Source organism: Octopus bimaculoides, chromosome 1, assembly GCF_046866305.1.
Source record: "Octopus bimaculoides isolate indiv1 chromosome 1, ASM4686630v1, whole genome shotgun sequence".
Classification (NCBI taxonomy): domain Eukaryota; kingdom Metazoa; phylum Mollusca; class Cephalopoda; order Octopoda; family Octopodidae; genus Octopus; species Octopus bimaculoides.
Genome location: NC_142928.1, coordinates 87,247,186 through 87,269,117, shown reverse-complemented (window position 1 = coordinate 87,269,117; position 21,932 = coordinate 87,247,186). Strand labels below are relative to the sequence as shown.

General features: G+C 33.3%; 1 protein-coding gene across 3 annotated transcripts in view; it reads left to right on the top strand.

Moving 5' to 3' along the window:
- The window catches only part of LOC106878230 (ecdysone receptor), a 129,065-nt gene that overhangs the window by 34,914 nt on the left and 72,219 nt on the right, over positions 1-21,932 (top strand). Inside the window, exons 1-2 of one of the 3 annotated variants that reach the window (XM_014927400.3) lie at positions 17,449-18,963; positions 21,088-21,256. The exons of 1 other annotated variant lie outside the window; for it this stretch is intronic. The gene's annotated coding sequence lies outside the window, so the exon portion shown is untranslated. Of the gene's footprint in view, positions 1-17,448; positions 18,964-21,087; positions 21,257-21,932 lie in introns of those variants that run through there. One more of the 3 variants, XM_014927391.3, reaches the window with a different exon arrangement.

Here is a 21,932-nt window from a genome sequence, read left to right as displayed (position 1 = left end):
TTCATAATTGTTGCTGCTTGTGGCATTGAAACAAGCAATCCTGCAACATCTCCCTGCAGCTAAATGGACTCAGTTTATGATAGATAATGTGGTTAATCTTTTCTTCTGCATCACTACATTCAGTACTTACTTATTGTATTCTGATTCATTATATAGGTTAGTTGGTGGCCAAGTCAATAGAGTGGCAGATAAAATGCTTATGATCTTATAGTCCCTTTACATTGTAGGTTCAAACTTTATTAAAGTTTGTCATTCATCTACATTGGAAAAATATCAGTAATATACCACAATCAGTTTATTGGTTTTATATATTCCTTTGTTGATATATGAATGCAAGAAATTATTGCACAGTAGATAGGAAGAAGAGCAGGAAATAAATGGTTGACTCAGTAGAGAACATATTTTTGAGCCCAATCAAATATTTACCATTAATATATTGAAAGTCACTTCAATTGACTATTCCTCTTTTCTACGAATTTGTGATCATGTACCAATTAGGAAATTATCAAGTTTAAACAATTATTATTGTTGTTGAACCTTGCCTCAATTATGTTGGTTGTAGTATAGTAGCACAGATGGAAAAATAAAAGAAAGGATGTGCTATGAGCAAACGGACACTTTAGATTACTTCAGACTGAAAAATTTGCAAAATATAGAGTTAAAGATTTTGGGTCAAAATACTTACTGAAATGTTATGTGATTGCTGTTGTTATCATTGTCATTGTTAGTGCTGCCATCATCCTCAAGCATCATGTTGGCTCTCATTGAACAGACCTGTGATTGAAGGTATTTTAGCAATGACTATTCCATCTTTTCCCTGTGTGCAGGAAACCCAGGACCACATTTATCCAATTTTAAAGACAGTATCAGCTGCTGTTTCTAGCATGTCGGAGGACTGTATAGGAGCTTACAAAATTTTTGGTTCTATATATACATATAAACTTCTGGACAGTGGCATCCAGGTCATGTGATATATTGTATAGAGAAAATGCTAGAGTTCTAGTCAATTTGGATCAGTCAAAAATGTTTTGCAAGTGAGATCATTAATATATGATAACTGAGCTTTGAGCAATCACTTTGGGCTTTGCCTTCTGATGCTAGATGGCAACTTTTTACTATAACTACATCTGTTCAGTTGTCCAAAACAGCCACTAGTCAAAATCCTCACACATCATATGTTCTGTATGGCAGCAATATTCACTCTTTTGCAGTCTTGTTGTACACATTAAAACCAAACTTTTTGGAGAAATTTCTCTTGGAAAAACACCTCTTGAGCTGAAACAGGGTGAGTACATCATGTGCTTAAGAGATAACATGTCATTTTAGATACTATATCTGCAAAAATCAAAGTGGTACGTGCTAAAGTAACAAAATACAAGATGTCAGAAACAACTTGTCTTTTCTTGGCATGCATCTTGGCAGCTGGAAAAGTAATTTTATGCCATAATTGTTTAACAATGAATGCACTGAATTTGCTAACTTGCTTAGCATTCTGTTGGATATGGAATTGTAGGTGTGCGTGTGTGTGTGTGTGTGTGAGGGGTCAGTAGGAAAAATTAATATATTGAGTAGTAAATGTGCCAAGAAGCTATATACAAAATGCCAAGTAGAAATAATCATTGTGTGCTACAACCTGATAGCTGTGCCTTTAACTAGGGAATATCTCACCAAATTAGAGCACTTGCTCATTTAGCTTTCTTTCGAAAGGACAGGTGTCATTGATCAGGAATCCGTCTGCTGTCAGTACTTATTCTTTGTATACCAATGTTGCTGATGCTCTGAACCTACTGTATCAGCAGATATTCTCTGTGATAGTCTATTGTGAAAACAAAACAAGAAAAAAAAGGCTTCCCTAGACTGAGGCTGGGTGTTTGGTTGATGTTCAGCATTTGGCATCTGAATTATCTATTGACAGCATATTCAGTTCTCTATCGACCATACATTGTAGTTGGTGGGACAAGTAGTTAGAAGAGAAAAAAATAAAACTATTATGTTTTGTGGCACCATCATTAAGCTATGGGATACATTAGTAGAAATTTGATGTTGTATGGAAGATGATTTCAGTCACAGACACACTCTGTGCTGAGTATATTGCATTGGATGTTGCTGTAAACTTGAGAATGAGTGCAAATGATCGAAGAAAGTATTTGCTGATGTATATAAGGAAAGTGTTACAAACTAGTTTTTGCGGGTATTCAGTATCAACATGGGGCATGGATGTCCTGACAAGGTAGATTAGACTACAGAAAGATTTAGATCAAACAAGTGAGATAATGATCACATAAGGGTACTTAAAAGCAACCGTTTGGCTACACTATGCCAACATGGAAAATGATTATGATGCAATGAAAATGGCAACATGAATCGTGATGGTGGGGATGGTGATGGGGGCAGTGGTGGCCATTGTCATTTTTGAGAAAGAAATGAAAATGTTGATAGAAATCATGTTGTCTGTTGTATTGATCAATAATTATTTTATCTGTTCACTATCAATCAAATTTATTTTGACAGTTTTGTTTTGATCTTATTCTTTAGCTGGTGATCTACAGACAGATCATAAAATATAGCATTTTTTAATAGGAACTAAACAACACTATTGTTCTGTCTGTTGGTTTTACTGTTTTCTACTAACTCCATCTTAGGGGAAAACGTCAAATTCTTATTTGTTCTAAATACATAAGTAAACTGTACAATTAGGTAAATCAAAAGACCATTGTTTGTCCACTCCTTACTCTAATTTCCTTTCAGTTTTAAATTCTTCTTTATTAAAATGACTACACTAAATAGACACTTCCATACAACAAATGGTGATACATTTCATGCACATTACAATTTACTTTATTAAATTGTTACACAATACACTGAATCACCTAACCCATAAAGTAAGTAACTCACAAGCTGGAAGCTTTTAAGTAGTTGTTCACAACCTGTTGAGGCAACAGTAAGCCAATGTTCATCAATGCTCTACTTAATAATAAGAACAAGTTGATTGTGTCTAGAATGTTGGATTAACTGGTGTTTTATGAGATCTAAAAGCCATCTGTATATTCAGTACAAAAGTACATGCATTATTTTTGGAAAAATATTTTCTTTCTTTTTTTCTAATATGCACATCAACAGAAATAGCTCAGATTTCCCTATGCTCAACATGTCAAAACTTGGTGTATAACACACATTATTTAAGAAGTACTTTGAAATATATAAAGACTTCATTATCATATATAATGTTTATGTGACTCTTATCCCAGAGATAAAACACCTTTACATATTTTCACATATCTTAAAACTATCTCAAATATCAGGTTGTACATAAAGCAGAAGATGTCTTATCACATACATAGAGTACATAGACATAATGCACATCATACAGAAGATTTTAGAGTATGATAAGCTTCTAGAAAAGCAAATTTTAAAATAAAATGTAGCAAGAGAAATCATATTATCACCTTTACTATGTGTGTGCAGATTTTATCTTCTTTTTCATTAGACTATATGCCTCAGTTTCACCCTGACAATAAACAGCTCATAAAGTATCATCTTCACTTCACTAAAACCCTTTACAAATATCAAGTGTTTTCTAATTAATTCTCATCACTATGAACCTGGAGCTTAACTATGGTCTATCCATAGCACTTACTCAGCATTACCTGACACCTCTGGGTCTCATTGACACCACTACTGTTCATAGCCTATATATATATATATATATATAGGTTATGAGCAAAGAAGGTACATATAGGTTATGTACCTTCTTTGCAAAGAAAGTACAATAACTTCATCTCAAACATCTGTTTTGCTTTGCAAATTAACTGCAGATACCTTTTGTGTAAGAGCATCTTATTGTCTCAATTCAACTTGCATAGAAATTAAATACAAATCCATCACTTGCAAGCAAGTATAACCTAGTGGTGTGTACCATGCTTCTGCCAGTTGTTTTAAATGGCTATACAATCATGAGCAGACATAGATACCCTCTTGACCCGCCCATCCTTGACTCAGCAAAACATTGCAGATGTGACAGCTGGAAGGAGAAAGTGCTGTGCCAGCAAACACCCAGTGTTCATTTTCAGCTGAGTAGGCAGGAGCAACATGAAAGGACATATTGCACCACCTGCCTTCACTTTCATGACACAAACAATAATAGTAAACAATTCACAACAAATCAAAACCAAATTCATTGGCTTCAAGCAAGAGGATATTAGAGTGCATTATTTCAATAGAATAATTACAGATGCTTCTAAGAAACATCATAAAAGGTAACAAACAACACTTTATTGATACAAAGTGCAATGTACTGGAACAAAAAATTATGGTTAGACTGATAGTATGTGATCCTATGCCGACAGATGGGAAGGTTAATGTATAGGACTAAATGTTATTGTGTAAAACTTGTTGCAGTTTATTTTTTTAAATACAAAACAGGCCAGAAGAGATAAAAACTTCTGCAGAAATAAATAGTAAAACTCCAACAAACAGCAAACAATAAGATTATGTCGCTACTGTACAAGGCATTCAGTTGACTGCATTTCATGCCGACTATTGTGAACTATTATTGAATAGCCCTGCATGATAGACAAATGTAAAAATGCAATGCTTTCTCTTTGTTATTCAAAGGAGAAACAACAATAACAAACACTACTTTTTACCCAAGCTCTGAAAATATTTGATATGTCATCATCGTTTTTACATACACTCTCCATGCTGGCATGGTTTGGATGGTTCAACATCTCATGACCATTTCCTGCTCATACATCTGATTTGGTATGGTTTCTACTGGTGGATGCCCTTCCTAATGCCAACCACTTTACAGTGTGCACTGACTTTTTTTTTTTGTTTTCCATAGCGCCAATACTAATGAGGCCAACTTGCATTAAAGGGGTCCAACCTCTATAAGTGAATGAGAATAGAAGGATATTGTGTAATGATTTTAGGCAACGCGATGAGAGAGGGTAAAGTATGATGAGAGGAACTGCTTTGTAGTTGTAACAGGGCGATTGTGGGAAGGAGGGAATAAGGAAACCACAGGGGGAAATGAAGGGATTAGTGTGAATGGTTAATGAGAAAGGGAGGGACAAAATGATAAGTGATACATACTTATTTACATATGCAAGTATAAATACACTCTCATACATGTGCACACAGGCATGCACACACATAAATATATATATATATATATATATATATATATATATACACACACACACACACACACACACACACACACAAATATACAGAGATATGGTTATGTAGTTAAAAAGCTAGCTTCACAACCATGTGCTATTCAATACTTTAAGCAAGTGTTTCCTATAGCCGCAGGCTGGTCAATGCCTTGTTATTGTAGTTTAGCAGATGGAACCGTACAAAAGCCCATTATATAGAAATATGTATACTCTTTTACTTGTTTCAGTCATTTGACTGTGGCCATGCTGGGGCACAGCCTTTAGTCGAGCAGATCAACCCCAGGACTTATTCTTTGTAAGCCTAGTACTTATTCTATCGGTCTCTTTTTGCTGAACCGCTAAGTTACGGGGACGTAAACACACCAGCAACGGTTGTCAAGCGAAGTTGGGGGGACAAATACAGACACACAAACATACATACACACATACATATATACGACGGGCTGCTTTCAGTTTCCGTCTACCAAATCCACTCACAAGGCTTTGGTCGGCCTGAGGCTATAGTAGAAGACACTTGCCCTAGGTACCACGCAGTGGGACTGAACCCAGAACCATGTGGTTAGTAAGCAAGCTACTTACCACACAGCCACTCCTGTGCTTATGTTTATGATTTAACTTTAAAAATTCCGAAATTTAGTAATTTGATCAAATCTGTACAATAAAACAGTGCTGGACTTGAAACTTGTAGTGGGGTTGATGTAATTGATTGAACTGATCTATATAAAGTGATTCAGAAGACCTTTTAACATTACTATGAGCCAGTTAATAACCAAGATCAATTGATCTTCTTTATGTACATATTTCTCTCTCTTTCTCTCACTATTTCCTGCCTCCCACTACCATGCAATAACCTTCTCACATGTCCCCACTGCATTCATTTACATCCTCTGCAACCCCAATTACCCTGCTGAGTGCAATGGTGCAGGGATCCCAGGAGAGCAACCTTACTATTTATACAGAGGACAACCAAACCATTTCTGACATTTGAACAGGGTGTGCCTGGACAGTGGAACAGGATTTCTATTCAAGTATACAATTTTTAAAACAAGAATATTCTTCCAATTTGTCATTGTGGCATTTTTCTAAAATTCATAAAATAGTGTATGCGTCTGTATGTATTATATGTGTCTGTATATATTATATACAAACAGGAAAATACAGCTCAAAGCATGAATATATATTTATATATTTAATACTCAATATTTCATATATTCAATAAGACATTCAATACTTCATTTCATTTTACTATTTATATTATATATTCCATATTCTATATCCCACATTAATTTTATAAGAACATAAAAAACAGACACAGTTGGAACTCTTTTAAATAATATATTCCTCTATACATGATTATACAAAACCCTTTTTTTTATATATTTTTATTTTTATTCACACACACACACACACACACACACATATATATACACACACACATACACACACACACACACACACACATATATGTGTGTGTGTGTGTGTGTGTATATATAATCGATTAGTGAAACAGTAGATGGATTTGGTATTAATCTTTATTCCATATGATGATTGTTTCGACCCATCTTGCAACTGTCCTTTATGTGTGAGATGATGTACATCACATTGTGTTGCATCAATTTTACAGTCTGGGTCATGTCAGGTACATGCATACATAAAGTAGTGTCCCACTAAAAATATTCCCTAAGAAGTTGGCCAAAAGCAACATGACTGCCTGAATTCTGTATTCTTAGCAGGAGTGTTGAAATGACTAATAGCAAATCCATCTTCTGCTTCATTAATTGATTATTATCTCAACTCACACAGCGGAATTCCTGAAGTAGATCCAACAGAAATATACCCCAACTGCAGATGACATCAGGTAGCCAAAACCATGGTAGTGCTTTACTCAACACATCAACACACTAACTGACAAATAACCATTAGTCCAAAAAAGTACATATATGTAATATATTTAATATGTATTATAATTTTAATGAATATTTATCAGAAGTGACAGAGTGACTCAGTGGCTGTGAGTTCTGTGTATCAGCACTTCAAGGGCTGAGAGATTTGTGCATTAGCACTTATCAAACTTCAATTGGTTTGATAAGTGCTGACATATAAAACTCCCAGCCATGAAGTTTCTGTTGCTTCTGCTAAATATTAGTAAAATGTGTGTGTGTGTGTGTGTGTGTGTGTGTGTGTGTGGACAAGGACAATTGCATAAAGAAGGACCAATCTCTAACTGTGGAGGGAACCTGTGGAAGACATGGGACAAAGTGGTGAAGCACAATCTTCAGATGTTGAGTTTCATGGAGGTGATGATAAGTGACCAAGACTGTTGGCAATTTACTGTGCTTGAGGAGACATGTCAAGCCAAATGAAATCGTAATCCTGGCTAGTGCCAGTACACATAAAAGGCACTTGATCCTGTACATATAAAAGGTACCCATACCAGTACACATGAAAAGCACCTGTGCCGGTGGCACGTAAAAGGCACCCTCTACACTCTTGGAGTGGTTGGTGTTAGGAAGGGCATCAAGTTATAGAAACCGAGCCAAATCAGATTGGAGCCTGGTTCAGCTCTCCAACTTACTAGTCTCAGTCAAACTATTTAACCCCTGCCAGTATGGAAAACAGACACTAAATGGTGATGATGATGATGATGCTCATGTTTTGAATTCTGTTTTTCCTGTTTGCATTGTTAAACCTATAATATATATATATATATATATATATATATATATATATATATATATATATATATATGTATGTATGTGTACAAATAGTGGATAACTTTTCATCTTTTTGCAGGTTATAGTAAAAGCACAGCATTTTTATTAAAGATATTTCCTAATATATAAATAAACCTCTATATTTGGTTTGGAGCAATAATGGTCCCAATTGTACTGGTCTGTTGTTTTGAGGTTTTCAGAATTTCCTTTTCAAATTAAATTATGTTAATGATGTGTTCTTCTCAATGTACATTCTAAACTAAGCTGCAAAAGGTTATAGAAACATTTTATAACTAAGTCCATCAACACCAGCTTTAAAATTATGTAACAGTAAATCCTGATAGATTATATCATGACAGTTCTGGTTTTGCTTTCTTTTACATACAATGTATCTGTGCATTTAACTAAAGCTCTCTCTCTCTCCCCTCTCTCTGTCTCCCCCTCTCTCTGTCTCTCTCTCCCCCTCTCTCTGTCTCTCTCTCTCCATATATATATATATATATATATATATATATATATACACATGCATATTTTATGTTTATATTGTGTGCATGTATATATATATATATATATATATATATATATATATATATACACACATATATAATACATTATATAATATATGCATGTGTGTGTGTGTTTTATATGTATATTATATATGAGGGTCAACTGAAAAGTTCATAGGCTGACCAAGATACTCTCATAGAATGTGACCACATGAAATTTTTTTTCAACATAGACCCCTTACAGTCCACACACATCTTCCATCAGCGTTGCAGTGTTTGGATCCCATTGGTGAAGAAGCTTTCATCCTGTTGGTCAAAACTGTCATCAACAGCAGACATGACGCCATCATCACTGTGATACTGGTTCCCAGCCTAGTGTTTTTTTTTATGTTGGGGAACAGATGATAATCAAATGGAAACAAATCATGAGAATAGGGAGGCTGATCAACCAGTTCAAAGCCATAGTCATTCATGCACAGCAGCCATTGAAACCAAGGATTTGCATGCTGGAGCATTGTCCTCATAAACAAGACACCTTTCATCTGTTTTCCTTGGCTTTTGGTCTTGACAACCTTTAATAACTGCCTCAGCAAATTGGCATAATACTCTCCATTGATGATGTGGCTTTTTGAAGATACTCAATAAACACAATGCCTTTTGCGTACCAAAAAACTGAGGTTATCACCTTTACTGCAGATGAAACGACATTTGCATTCTTTAGAGCAAGTTAGGAAGGGTGTTTTCACTGCATGAATTGTCTCTCTGCCTCTAAATCAGTTGTGTAGTTCTCAAGTTTTAGGGATTCACACACACAGACACACATTCTCAGTTTTACATATTAAGATATATATATATATATATATATATATATCACTTTCCATCTACCAAATCCACTCACAAGGCTTTAGTCAATGAGCTGGCAGAATCGTTAGCATGCTGGACAAAATGCTTAGTGGTGTTTCGCCCGTCACTACATTCCGAGTTCAAATTCTGCTGAGATCAACTTTGTCTTTCATCCTTTCAGGATTGATAAATTAAGTACCAGTTGCATACTGGGATCAATCTAATTGACTGGCCCCCTCCCCCCAAATTTCAGGCCTTGTGCCTGTAGTAGAAAAGATTATTAAGCTAGTATTACGGCAGTGAGCTGGCAGAATTATTAGCATGTTGGACAAAGTGCTTACTGACATTTTGTCCACGTATAGTTCAAATACTGCTAAAATCAACTTTGTCTTTTATCCTTTCAGGGTCAATAAAATAAGTACCAGTCAAGTACTGGGACCGATTTAATCATCTTACTCTCTGCACAAAATCTCCTGGTCCTGTGCCAAAATCGGAAACCATTATTAAGTTAGTATTTGGAACATAAATTTGAAGTCCATATAGAACCAAGGGCAACTCCTGGTATCAAAAGGGGCAACTCTTTGGTATCAAAAAGATTAAACTCTTTCAGTCACCAACCATTATTCTACTATTTTATGTTCTACATTGATCACATCCGTGTCAGCCCTATTCTCTCAGAAGTCATTCTCTACAGTGACATCATTGCACACAACTTATACTGTGTCTTGCAAATCACTCAGACCAACACAACTGAATTAGAAATAACTTAGTGTTTAAACCAAACACTGTATGCTTCTCACCACTAAATACTGATGGAAATATTTGTTAATTTGACAACTCATATTAACATAGCATCCAACCTCAAAGCAATGCACAGAGAATTCTTATTAGATCACTGAAATAATATTTGCACTGATATTTTCATATATTCTGTAGAATTTATAGCAGAAAGACATACCATTGACATCATTTGTAATATAATGTAACATAAATAAGCAATATGCACAGAAGAGTAAGAGGCTTGCTGAATTGGCAGAAAACTAAGTGAACAATTTAGTGGGTGTGTACAAGAACGTATCAGTTTTTATAAAGACTTTTAAATATTTTCTTGCATATGGACTACAGCAAACTAACTCTATTAAAGCTATATGCTTTGAATATATAGTTAAACTAGAAGGATTAATGAAATGTGCTAAGATTTTCGTTTTTCTTTCTTTTTTCTTTTTTTCTTTTTCAATTTGGTAGTAAAATGTCTATCTAGCTTTATATATTCTCTCATAATCATTTTCATAGTTAAGTAATCTGATGAGAAATTGGTAGTTGAAATGCATTAAAATATATATTTAGAATGTAAGTAAACTTTATGATAAAAATGGAATGAAAATTAAATATTTTTTGTGCTAATAAATAGTCTATAAAATCAACTGGGATGAATTCTAGAAACTAGATAGTGATTTACCCTTAACATTGAAACTAAAAGAAGTTGAAGTCATATTAGTTATTAAATACTAATGTGAATGAGGTAGAAGAAAAAATCTAAAGTACTGAAATTAAGGTAAATAAATGTAAACAGAATTCACTGAATAGACAAAATGTGAAGAAAAACCACTTTGTTAATGAAGCAAAGCCTTTGTAATGTCCAATAGTAAGATGAACTTACAATTTCTTTGATACAGTAGATCAGATGAAGCAATGGTAATTTAACTTGTTGCAATTTAAAACAAAAAAAGAAAGATAAATGAATGTTTAGAAGAAAGAGAGTTAGATTAACTTAAATAGATATATGAAATTCAAGCAGTAATTCTGCATTGAACTTCATTCGGAAAAGATTGTATTCAGTAATCTAGTGTCTCAGCATCACAGGTGTTTTAGCTGTTCAATGACAAAAGTAAAGCTGATTATTTAAAAAGTCCTCCATGAATTCTGTTATTTAAAAATATTCTCTTATAGTTTACTTGTATAATAATTTCAGTTATATAAGAAAACTGTTGAGATTTTGTATCTGTGTTGCTCTTTAGCTCTAGTTCAGCTGTGATCCAAGTTGTTCTGGCTGTGATCATCTTGTCTTTTGGTATTTGTAAAGATACATTATTTAATGTGTTCTTTTGGGTTTCTGAGATAGTAGCATCTGATTTGAGGGATATTTGGTATCTATTTCTAGCCACTTTAGTGTCTAGATATGTGATGCTTATTGGCTTATAATTCTTATGTAATATTGTGATGTAAGGCTTGTTGAATGTGAAGTATGAAAGTGCTGAACTAAATGCTCTGTAGTATTTAGTTAAATCCATGTATTTTCTGCTTTGCTTGTCATCCTTTCTAAGTCATTAAGTAGCAGCTGTAAGCTGAGGTTTTTCCTGACAATGCTTCTCACAAATATGAAAAACTTTGCGTCACAGTTAAAAACATTATTTGTTGTGACTGACTGCTGCTAGTCATTTTGTTGGGGTGGGCTGGTGAAGGTAAAGCTTTCCAGCATTGATGGCAAGAAACTTTCGTAAAATTATCAATTCACATTTATACCCATAACACTTGGTATTCTGTTTACATTACCAGACATCTAAACAGTAACCTTGAAATGCTAGGATCCTCAATGAGAAACAGTTAACTTATGTCATTCAAATTAAGTTTATAAACAGAACACTGAAAATATGCAAAATAAATAACAATTGTATACATGCACATGTCAAATTATATATAATACATATGTGCATGTATACATAAATAGATAACGCATGTATAATGTTTGAATACATTAAAACATAAATTCAAACACATGTTCATACACATGCATGTAATTATATTCAAATATACATACATAAGCTCTCTACAGGATATACAACAATGATAGTTCCTCTATTGTTGCTTTATGTTGTTAGTTCTGTTAAGTGTCAGGGCTATATCAACAAACACATATCACCCACACAACATTTTTTTGTAGGTGACCTAGAGCTGTACTCTAATAATATTTATGATTATGAAGCACAGTTATACCTGGTCACAACATCATAATGCACTCATGGGATATGTAGAAATGAAATTTGGCTGGCGATTGAATGTTTGGTTCTTGTAGTTAACTGAAGCAAAATCATGAACCAGTCAGTGAACTTTATATCAACTGTTTGTCTATTTCTCCTGGCTCCAGTGTTATAAATATTCTGGAACAGAAAAAGACATAATGAATGCTACTGTAAGATGCAAAGTTACTTCAGCAACCTATGAATGGCAGTTGTATCTGACTTCCTACAAGTACATATCATTCGTTCAATATTCATTTTTGCCATCCTAACATAGGTTGGATGGGAGACATGTCTGAGGCAAGATTTAACAGCTGTATGCTATTAGTGCCACTAACCCATAGCTGTTTTTTAAGTAAAGTATTTTTTTATTTGAAAGTGCTGAGCAAGTGGTCTTGATGTCAACAAGGAATGTATACATCATTCACTGTTTCACTCAAGCAAAACCATGGGATATCAACAGTCATGCATGTTTGCACATACAAATGCATGCGTGCACACACACACACACACACACACAATATGTATGTATGTGTGTGTGTGTATATATATCTATATATATATATATATATATATATATATATATATATATATATATATATATAGTTGGAAAAAGATTAGAGATCTTATCAAATCAAATTTTTATATATAAAAGATGGAGGTGGAAATAGCACAGAAGTAAGTCTATGACATTTCAATTTAAGGGGGAATTTAATAGAAATGATTTTTTAAATTATATAAAGAAAATATTACCAGTTTCGATGAATCTCATTTTATCTAAAATATCAGTAAAAATTTATAAAGATTTGAAGTAAAAACAGTTTATCTTCTAGGGGTCAAGAACATGTCTGACCCCACAGACAGAAGATAAACTGTTCTTACTTCAAATTTTTATAAATTTTTACTGATATTTGATAAAATGAGATTCATCGAAACTGGTAATATTTTCTTTATATAATTTTAAAAATCATTTCTATTAAATTCCCTCTTGAATTGAAATATCTTAGACTTACTTGTGTGCTATTTCTACCGCCATCTTTTATATATATATATATATATATATATATTGTTTGCTTTTATGTAAAGCTATATATATATATGTATGTATATTAAAAAAAACCCAGTTAAATAGTTAATTAAAGGCAGTAGAGAACCTTATTTATTATTTTTACAAGGGAAATGTTGACAGTGACTTCAAAGTCTTTGCTTAGTTGCTATCATCAGACTGTGGCCTGGCTTGGCTTTTCAAACCTTATACATAGTCTTTTGACAAGGGTTCATTTGGTGGATGTTTATGAAAATGAGGTGTAGCGAAAATCTATTTGTAAACCCATTGGTACCACACTTTCATGTGATTAGAGAAAAAGAGGGAGCGAGAAGCATCCATGACATGAGGTAAAGGGAATGTAATTGTAACGCTTTCATGCGATTAGTTGAAGGGAAAGAGAGGAGAGAGGAAAAGGAAAGAGAAAAAGAGGATAAGGCAAAGAGGGAGAAAGACAGAGAAAAAGAAACAGAGGAGTGTCTATGATATGAGGTAAGGGGAATGGAATAATTTTAGCAAAGGAGTGATGTTTTGATGGTGAGATTAAAGAAGGACAGTGAGAAGGGGGAGAGGTAGTGGTGGTGGTGGTGATTGGGTAATGAAAAGTGAATTTTTTATTATTGAACTAAGTTTTTTATATCACCTATCACTTAACACATACGCAATTCCATGAAATATTCATGCTTATTTAAGAATGAATATTTATTTTATGAGTGTTGTGTATTAAGTCTATAAAATTGTGCATAAAGTATATAAAGTGTATTATGTAATCATCATATTCCAATTTCTTTAACTTTTCAATGAGTAGCAGATGAGTAACTATCTTTCTATACGGATACAACACAGGCTACACTTTCAGGGATTTTGGATAAAGTTTTCAGGAATAACCCAATAGTTTTACCATTAATTCTGTGAAATATTCACAGGTCCTGCTAGTTTAGATAATTATAATTGAATATAGTTTCTTCAAAGATGCTGGATGTAAGGTATGATATTTTGATGCTGCATTTGTTAATCAAGTTGTGGTACATACAGTTAGGGTAGAAGTGTTTATGAAGGATTTTGAAGAATAGGCTGGTTATTGTAGAGACTCTTATGTTAAAAGGTAGATTGAACTAAGTTATGTTTCTTCCCTTGCTTTCACATTTCTTATTTATAGTAGATGTGGTGTTGTTAGTGTGCTGGACTTTTTCTCTATGGCTGATATTGTGTGATACTTCTTGTATACAGTTGCTATTTTGTTGAACACACATTCATTACATAAAGTGGAGAGTGTTAGTGAGATGTTCTTGCCAATGTTTTTAATTATACTTTGTGTGGAGTTGGAGTCTATATATACATTGGGTTTGTTTTGTTTTTTTTATAAGGTTTGTAAATGGAGATATTTAAGTTTGAATTGACGTCAAGGAAGTTGACTCTTTTCAGATGTATGATAACTGCAATAGAGATTCTTAGGTTTTTGAAGAAGTGGTGTAATTCTTTCCTAAACCTGTCTGTTTGTTGTGGGTTAAAGCCTCTGTAGAGGAGTTGACCATCACCTCTATAGGGACCATCTGAAATAAAGGGAAATTTTGCCTGTATTGCTGATGATATGTATAGACCAATGATAACACTGGCCTCAGCTGCTGGGTCCTTTGAATCCACACTGACATCAAATGTTTCCTTGGGGGTCCTTTTTGATCCAATATGCGTTGCTGTGAAACAGTAGGGATTTCCTAGCTTGTAGTATTATTTTGATTTCTGTTTTTTTTATTGTTGTTATTGATTTGGTAATGTCCAAAACTGTAATAAGTATTGCATAACTGTCCTTAATGTCAAACTGGAAGAAGTAATACTTGTTTTTGTTTGGTATCTTATTAAACTAATCAATCACAATATATGTGTTACTTTAGAGAAGTAAGGCTGAGGGTGATTTTATTCTGGGTGTGAATGCATCAATGATTTTCTTCCTAATGATGCCTAGGTCAGATTTAGAAGGGTTTATTTAGAAGAGTTAATAGGTTATTATTGAAATTGGGTGGGTGTTCATTGTAATATATGGGTATTTGTATATTAAGATATCTACTTTATCTTCAGTTTTTAAGGTAATGGCTTTTTTGGGTGGGGGGTTGTGACTGTTGTGTTTATATCATTTCAAAATGCATTATTTGTTTTTTCACAGAATATGAGGTAGAAAGAAGCCAATTATAAGAATTAACACTAATCTGATAGAGGTTGCTCATCTTGTCTAATTTTACAAACATATACACTGTTCTGAGGCAGTCGATTTTCTGCTTGATCTCATTCTGCAGAGTGTTCATTTGCTTGTTGAATCTTTTTTTTTTTTCTTTTTTTTTATCATTGTGAATACAATAAGCCTCGTTCAGTTTCCACCAACCAAATTCACTCACAAAGCATTGTTAGCTGTAGACTATAATATAAAAGACTTGCCCAAAGTGCTGTTGAGTGTGACTAAACTTGAAACCATGTGGTTGAGATGCTTTTGTAACACAAAGTATCTGTACTAATATTTTGTACTAGCAGAAATACCCGGCGTTGCCCGGGTTAAAGAGAATAATGAAATCTAAAAACGCCGTCTAGACTACGCATCATCTTTATATATAGAGATGTATATACACACACGCACCCAAACACACGTATATATATGTATATCAATATAAATATATGAAAGTCAATGAAGTTTCGTAAAAGAAGGTGATCATGTACATACTTTCTTGCTGTTGTGATTTTATAACACCTCATTGTAAACTATGTTCCTTGTTTTCCCTTGTGGAGCATATACAAATAGGTTTTTTGTTGCTGCCCACTCTTGAGCAGCCAACATACAGTTGCCCATGTGAGAAGCAGGGTTCTTCCAAGAGAAGACCAGCTACAGACAGTGTTTGACCCTGATATTTGTTTATGGACATGGCAAAAGTCACACGAAGGGGGAATTGTAGTCTTCTGAATGTAAAAGGAATGTCTGCTCCTGATGGAGTAAGAGGAATTCTTGGAATAAAGACGTCATCCCCTTTTGCACATCCAGAAAGAATGGTAGCCTCGATAACGTGTGACATAATTTTCTAAATAATGCTCATCTGTTATGTTCGGGTTAAAATTTCATCAACATCAAAAATATATGAATTTTCATGGGAGTTATGGCCGTTATGCAAAGAATATAATTTCCAAATTTCATAAAGATCCATTCAGTACTTTTGACGTAGTTTTGGATAAGAAAACAAATGACTAATGTGTGTGTTTGTGTGCATGTGTATGTGTGTGTGATGGGTGAATATATGTATAGATATCTGTATGCATGTATATATGTGTACATATTACATGTACATCTATATATATATATACATCTACACATATGTATACATATACATGTATGTATAGATCTATATCTATATACATATACGTGTACATCTATATGTATACGTATACATCTCTCTCTCTCTCTCTCTTTCTCTCTCTCTCTCTCTCTCTCTCTGAAAGTATCTGTCATTACAGTATCGAAATGGTGTACATATACATGTATATGTATACATATACATCTCTCTCTCTCTCTCTTTCTCTCTCTGTGAAAGTATCTGTCACTACAGTATCGAAATGTGATTGTTTCAGTTAGTGGAATAGTTTCATTTTTAAAGTGAAAGTATTTGACATGAGTGTTTTTGTTTCACTTTTGACACGTAATACTTAAATAGTGGAGGAGATATTATGTTGCCGTGTGCTCGAACTCTGCAAGAAGTTAATAATTTTTTTTGACTAAAACACAACTGGAACCCTAAGTAAGGCATGTGTAAAATTTGAATGAAATTGGTTGCGTAGTTCTCGAGTTTTAGGGATTCACACAGACAGACACACATTCTCATTTTTATATATATATAGATACCAGACTAATCACTTGAATGCACCCACATTTGAAGATTAATGCAAAAAAAAAATTGACTACCATATAAACAATGTCATTAACTGTCTTACTTTGTAAACCATTGTCTGAACAAAAGAAATGTTTTGAACAAAAACAAACAAACAAATAAATCACAGTATTGGGTTCACAATCATAAGGTTGTGATTTCAGTTTCTGTTCTGAACTATTTGGCACTTCGTATCCTTAAACAAAGCACTTCATTTCCCCTTGTTCCAGTCAGCACAGCTGAAAAGGTGTATGAGCAACAGCTGAGGCCTAATCCTGTTATAGATTGGTGTTCCACTTAGAGAGGAGCTAAATAGTCTTCACCACTTAAATGCCATGGAAACTAGGATGAGCCTAATGAACCTGTAGGCTTGAGACATAGTTTAATCCCAAACAAACACCAACACAAGCCTTTTTTTTTTTTTCTTAGGACTTGTATTTTCAGTTTGTTATTCAAAAGAACAACATATGGTATAACATAAAATTTGTATACATTTTAGATAAAGAAAATATTAATTTCTTATCATGAGAAAGAAAACGAACTTCAAAAAGCTGTGACTAATGGAGTTGTCTAGCTAGTACTTTGTTGACTTTAGTGGGATGAAAACTGTCAACTCGAACTCTGAATGTAAAAGTACATAATGCTTTTCTTTACTGGTGCTGTGCTATTTTTGCCATTTCACACTTCTACATGAGAAAATATATGTAAAACCTGAACTGTTAGAGATAACTGTACTCTCTTATGTTTCTTCAGTCTTCAAATGGTAATTTCTAATATAGGTATAAGGGAGAGGGGAGCAGTTACTTATATCACCCCCACCTGACTAGTACTACATTTTATTGACACCAGAAGGACAAAAGAACACTAACCACAGTAGAACTTGAACTCAGAACATAATTGGCCGTTACTAAATACTACAAGGTATTTTATCCATGCTCTGACATTTCTACCAGTCTACCATTCTGTTCTTTCCGTAACTCCATTTTAGGCTCAAATATTCTACCTGTTTAATGTTCAAACCAGCCAGATCCAGCATCTCACACCTACCCTACAATGTCATTCTAAAAGTAAACAGTCACATCATTGGAATCTTGAAGCTACAAGATAATACATAATATCATTGGAACCTTGAAGCTACAAGATAATACATAATTAATTCAGAACAATGTGAATATATAAGCATTACATTTGACAGAGTAATCTGAATGCTAAAGGATTAAAGAGTAAGATTCATGTATCTTTACCCTTTTACTAGCTTCAGTCATTGAAATGCAGCTATGCTAAGTATGCTGAATGTAATAATTTTTTATTCATATACGAGTTTTATTTTCCAATCACATTTTCTTTTCAATTGCTACCAGGATATCTCTTCTAATGTCTATCAGGATGTCTGTGTTTTAATGTCTGTCTATCAGGATATTTATATTTTACAGTCTATTTAGATATTTGTTATAACAATTTTCAACTTTCATATAAATGAGCTCTTGTACTGTTTAACTCCTTATAAAGAATGAGCTAAAATAAGTCTATCTTCCACTCCTTTATTCTTGTATGTAAATCAATTGTGCTTGAACAGGAACTAGTCTCTAACTGCTTAGAGGTTTATTAATATCAATGAACATATTTACATTCATCTAAGCTGCCTTCAGTTACTATCAGTCAGTTTTAGCTTACACAGTAATATATTGTTTCTATCTTTGGATTAAAAAATATCACCTGAAGAAGCTTGAAAATAATTAACTTTAAACAACTAACTGTAAGTTCTTTCTTTCTCTTTCCATTTATTTGTCTCTTTCTTTGTATAAATTCTCTTTACACAAATTGAAAAACACTATTGATACTTATAGTGTTTTAGTAAAGAAAAATGTGATCATACAAAGAATACTCATCTCTTACTCGTTTTAGTCATTAGACTGCAGCCATGCTGGGTCACCTAATGTATGTCCCTGCTGGAACTTTGAATACATATTCCCTTGTTGATGTCTAAGTGATGTCAGTTGAGTCCCTCTGTATTTTTCTTTTTCTTTTTCATTTAAATTCTCGTATGAATAATTTTGGTGTTCGGACACTTGACTTGGTTTAAAAATCTAAATGTGTATCCACTATTTAATCTTAGGTTAAACCAACTATACATTTCAAATTTTGTGTATACTTACATTTTAGCATTTTCTCAAATATATACCTTATAAACAGTGTTACATGATCCATTTTCTTTTCTCATACATAAACATAACACTTTAACATTATGTTCATTTACTTGAGCTGTACAAACTTATCATTTTTCATTATATGTAGAAAATACTTTCATGTATTTTACTAATTTTTAGTTTCATGCTAATGTTGGTGCTCCCCACAGCATGGTCGTAGCTTACTGGTGGAACAATCGTAATACTATTTGGGGTTTTGTTTAATTTTAAAACAAAATAAAATCTTGGTCCTTGTTAAATTAAAAATATATAATTTTGATATCACTAATGTTTATATTTTGAAAAATTTAATCACTGTTTATATTTATTTTAAAAGAAAATTTGCTCTTCAGATTTTAATTCAAACTCCAATCTTCTGCCTGAAGATTTAATTTAAGGAACATAGCTGTTTTGTGTATGACCTAGGTCAGTTCATTTACATTATACTATCAGCAATATCTTTGATCTAACAAGAGGTTAATTTATCTTTTGGAGTAAAAATTTACCTGGCAAAGTGTAAAAATAATATACCCGAAAATGAAGTGTTCTACAATGTTTAAGTGTAAAACCTTACTCAAGTTCTTCCCTCTTCTGTTTTCTGTGTCTCCCCATCCCCTTTGCTTTAAAGTAAAGTGTTGAATGATAAAATACATCTAGCTCAGTGTTTCTCAACCATTTTTTCTTACCTACAGACCTCTTTCATTCCTATTTTACTCCGATAGACTCTTGTGACCATTCGATGCTTTAAAACTCATATTATAAATTGTTTAAAATATTTTGTGAATTATAGAAGCATAACAAATTTATTGCAAATAAATTTTAATAACAAAATTACATGGATCCCCATGGACGATATGGACCCTGATTGAGAACCACTGGTCTAGCTGGTGGATAAAGACAAAAGAAAGGGTTAACAATCTGTATCCTAGTTATTTATCAGTAAATACTTTACTATCCACTCTATAGCATTGATACTTTAATACTTATTGTGATTTGTTAATTCTTTAAGATATTCATTACAAAGTGCTATATAAATAATTAGGTTTTTCCACAACTCACAACCTGTGCCTAAGGCCTGTCTGTCAATGAAGTTATTCATTTGAATGTTTAGCCTTAGCTACTGTATTTTTTAAAAGATATGAATGTTTATGAAATGACATAAACTTCCTGTAAGTACTTTACTATCAAGAACATTCTTTGTTTATCTTCTTTTTTAAATATTATTGCTGTAATGTGCAATTTAATTTTTCTTTTCTTTCTTTTTTTTTTTTTTTTATTAGTTTTTCAGTATATTCAGATACTACTTAAATATACTTTGCTTTAAATAAACTTTGAACCAAAAACTACTGAAAACAATAACTAAAATCATAGTGGGAAATAAGTTATATTGACCATATCTCTCCACCCCCACTCTCTCTTTTCCTTCACATACACATAATACAACACACACATACACACACACACACACACACACACACACACACACACACATAAAGTATGCCTTTACTGAAAAGCAGTGCTTCAAATTTGAAGATAGTAATGCTTTCAAAAATGTATATTTTCAAACACTTATATTTTGCTTGTTACATTAGTTTTCTAGAGTCTTTATATATATATATTTTTTTAATCTATCATATATATTTTATTTGTTTCTATAGCTTTTCACTTATTGATTTTAATTCTTTCTTACATAGAATGAAGAAAGTTAAATACAGCACACATTTTCTCTACAAGTGACCCTGAACCTGAATGCGGTCTTTATAAGAATATTACATATAAAGTAAAACCTTTAAAGATCTTCCATTGATGTCTTCTGGGCTTCTACATATTAGAACGACCTTGGAAGGATTTCAACTCAGATCTGTAAGCACAATTCTTTTTCATGATTCAGTTAACTTAGTTGTCTTGTTGGTTTCTAATGGTTCCATAATTGTTTAGATTAAGGCATAAAGTTTTACCTTGCCAATATATTTAACATATTCAATAAAGCTTTTGGAATCGACAAAAAATATCACAGTTATGATTTAAGATTCTGAAACTTTATGATTTTGCTCATTTTTTGACTAATACAACCCTTCTTCTTCATTCATTATAATTGCATCTCCTCATCCTTAACACATATCTAACCGTGCCTTATTTCCCTCACACTCTCTGACAACTCCTACTCACTGACACTTCCTGTTCTTCTGTCCCCAGTTACTTCTACTCAGTTTTGAACTTGAGGGTATACCCTGGCATCTCATCACCACTTTCTTATCTCTCTTTCCAGCTCCACCTTGGTTGCTCCAACTCACTCTTCTGCAACAAGAAACCTGTTCCAGTACCTTCTTTCATACTCCAACCTTTCATCACCTAGTATAAGCCACTTCAGGAAGTTTGTTGACATTTTCCTGTCAACAAATTACCTGGTAGTTCCCTGCTTTCAAAGATAATCGGAACAAAACCTCCCTTGCTTGAAAAAGAGTGTTAGTAACAGAAAGGACATCCAGCCATAAAAACAATGCCAACTAAAATGTATTTGTCTAACCCATGCTAGCAT